This window comes from Diceros bicornis, chromosome X, assembly GCF_020826845.1.
Source record: "Diceros bicornis minor isolate mBicDic1 chromosome X, mDicBic1.mat.cur, whole genome shotgun sequence".
Taxonomy (NCBI): Eukaryota; Metazoa; Chordata; class Mammalia; order Perissodactyla; family Rhinocerotidae; genus Diceros; species Diceros bicornis.
Genome location: NC_080781.1, coordinates 103,214,736 through 103,218,394, shown reverse-complemented (window position 1 = coordinate 103,218,394; position 3,659 = coordinate 103,214,736).

Sequence of the window (3,659 nt, the reverse complement as noted above, 5' to 3'; positions counted from 1 at the left end):
AAATTACGCAGTCTTGACTGGATTTGATGGCACAGGAGAGATGGCAAGAGCGGCCGTCTGTTGAGACTCTTTTCAGAGCTGCTAGAGGTGGGGTTGGGGGTGGGGGTAGGGGCACTTTGTGCAAACTGAGCCCAGATACAAGTCTGATGGATGCAGAGGCCTTGGCTGCATTGGTGTAGTCCTTTATCCAGGTGGGAGAAGTGGTTGGGAAAATGGAGACGGGCCCTCTTCTATTCCATACTTAGGGCTATTTGGGTGATATTTGGGGTTACACAATTTTGAAACTTCTTTGGGATTGGACTCAAGGCCAAAGCTACGGTGGCCAGTTCTTTCAAGGGCAGACCTCCCAACAGGAGAAAATACTAACTCTTCCCTCCCAGCATCACCTTTAGAGTCAAATGGAGTGAAGACTGCACTCACCTGCTTCCGCACTCAATCTGCCCTCTGCCCATCTTAGGGTAGGCTATGGATGAAACTTCTCTCCTTTTTCCTTGAGCTCTGCCTCTTGACAGGAAAAGATGCCTAGGCAGGGAAGGGGTCTCCAAGCTCAGCAGAAGAGTCCTTAAGTACAGCCTTCATTCCCCATCCCTGCAACACTAGCCCAGAACAGACCGGAGATGACATCTTAAATATAGGGATTTAGGTGTGGTAGAGCTTTGTCAGAAATGAAGTAGCCAATACAGGTCATGTAATGGTTCTATATGGTCACCAGATGGCACTATAATATTACAATTAAGCTCAAAAACGCTGGCACTTTTTTTTTTAAGGATGAGACTTTTTTCCCCAAATAAAAAGGTAGAAAAGAAAAGGAACCAACACCTTTTGATAGCCTGCTGTGTCAGACTCCATGATCAATGCTTTATATACATGATCTCCTTTTAATGCCCATAACAATCATGCCAAGTGCTGTCATTATCCCCTGTTTTTCAAAGATAAGGAAATTAAGGAAGAGATAGGCTAAGTAACTTAATCAAGGTTGTTCATTCAATCATCATATCATAATTATTAGTCAGATAATCATGTCTGACTCCTAAATGTTTCTCATACCAAATGTTTCTCTCAGAATCTTTACCTCTCTAACTTAGGCACGCACACATATACTTACTTAGGCATGTATATAATGTGTCGATAGAATTAGTCTTCTCAAAAGGAATCCAATGCGTTAATACGTACCAAAATGTATTTGATAACAACATGAACGAATCTCAAAATAATTATGCTGAGTGAAAGGAGCCAGAAAAAAAAGGTGCATCCTGCCTGATTCCATTCATATAAAATCTCAAAAATGCAAATTACTCTATAGTGACATAAATCTTGTCATTGGTTGCCTGGGGAGGTGGGGAGGGGAGAGAGGAAAGGCATACAAAGTGGCCTGAGGAAACTTTTGGCAGTAATGATTATGTTCATTACTTTGGAACTACTCTGTATCTTGATTGCCATGTTGGTTACCCGACTGTATGCATTTTTCAAAAAACAACTGAATTTTACCGTAAATAAATTTTTAAGAAGTGAAGTTTTATAACCACCTCACCCTCCCCACCTAATCTTCTAAATTTTTCACAGATATTTTATCTAAATACATTAAAAACTCCACCAGACAGTGTTATAATTTTTGCTTTTTTAACAGCCATACATATTTTAAAGAACTTAAGAGGAGGAAAATAGTCTTTTATGTTTACTATTCCTGTTTCTCTTTCTTTATTCCTGGAGTTCCAAGATTTTCTCTGGTATCATTTATGTTCAGCCTGAAGAACTTCCATTAGTATTTCTTTTAGAGCTGTCAATGAATTCTCTTAGTTTTTCTTCATCCAAGAGTGTCTTTATTTTGCCTTCATTCCTGAAGGATATTTTTACTGGATATAGGATTCTGGTTTGGCAGTTCTTTTGTTTCAGCAATTTAAAGACATTGTTCCTCTGTCTTCTGCCCTCCATGGTTTCTGATGAGAGATCCACAGTATTTCAAAGTACTGTTATCAGATATATTATGTGTCATTATTCTCTAGCTGCTTTCAAGAATTTTTTTTTATCCTTGGTGTTCAGCAGTTTCATTATCTGTCTAAAAGTGATTTTACTTACATTTATACAGTTTTGAGTTCACGAGTTCTCGAATCTGTAAATTTATGTCCTTGATCAAATTTTGGGAAGTTTTCAGCAATTATTTATTGAAAAATTTTTTTCTGCACCAATCCCTTTTTCTGCTCCCTCTTGGCCTTTAATGACATGAACGTTAGACATTTTGATATTGTTCTAGAGATTTTGGAGGCTCTGTTCATTTTTTTTCATTTTGTAGTTGGCATAATTTTTTTTAATTTTAATTTTTCATTTTTAAAATTGGCATACAGTGAATGATTTGATAGAAATAAGCACAGAGAACTGTTAGACACCAAGGAAGTACACCTAATCCCACAGGTCATGGAAAGTTTTCTGGTAGAGGTGATATCTAAGCCAATCCTGATGGATGAACACAATTTACCAAATGAAGAAGGGAGGGACCAACGGTTACAGGCAGTGAGAATGATGTGTGCAAGTACACGAACTTGCAAGAGAGCATGGAATGTTTGGAGAAAAACAATTAGTTTGTTGCGGTTGAAACATATGGTACCAATGTGGGAATGATGAAAGTTGATGTTGGAGAAGTAAACAGAATGTATCTTGAGAGGTCTTATACATCAGGATAAGGATTTTTGACTTAATCCATCCTGAGAACAACTGGGAAACATAGAACGTTTTTAAAAAATGTGAATGGAGGTTTTTTTTTCTTTTCTGAATTTTCTCCTGTTTCTATAATGGATATGTATCATTTTTTTTAACTATAACAACTTTGGTAAAATATAATTCACCAATACATACCATACAATTCACCAATTTAAAGTGTACAATTCAATGGTTTTTAGTATAGTTACAGAGTTGAGCAACCACCACCACAATCAATTTTAGAACAATTTCATTACTTCCAAAGAGAAATCCTGTACCCTTTAGCAGTCGCTCCCCACTTCCTCCCGGCCCTCTTCCCCTCCACCAGAGGAAACCACTAATCTACTTTCTGTCTCTATGGATTTGCCTATTCGGGACACTTCACATAAATGGAATCATACCATATGTGGCCTTTTGTGTCTGGCTTCTTTCATTTAGCACAATATTTTCAAGGTTCATCCATATTGTAGCATGAATCAGTACTTCATTTCTTTTTATTGTCAGATAGTATTCCACTGTGTGGCTATATCACATTTTATTTATTCAACTCACCAGTTGATGAAAACTTGGGTTATTTCCACTTTTTAGCCATTATGAATAATGTTGCTGTGAACATCAGTGTACAAGTTTTCGTGTGGACATACGTTTTCAGTTCTCTTGGGCATTTAACTAGGAGTGGAATTGTTGGATCGTATGGTAACTCTACGATTAACTGAGTAACTGACAGATTATTTTCCAAAGCAGCTACACCGTTTTGCATTCCCACCAGCATTGTATAAGGGTTCCGATTTCTCTACGTCTTTGCCAATCTGTCTTTTTTTTTTCCAGTTTTACTGAGAAATAATTGACATATATCACTGTATAAATTTAAGGTGTACAGCGTGATGGTTTGATTTACACATATTGTGAAATGATTACCACAATAGGCTTAGTTAACATCCATTATCTCATATGGATACATTAAA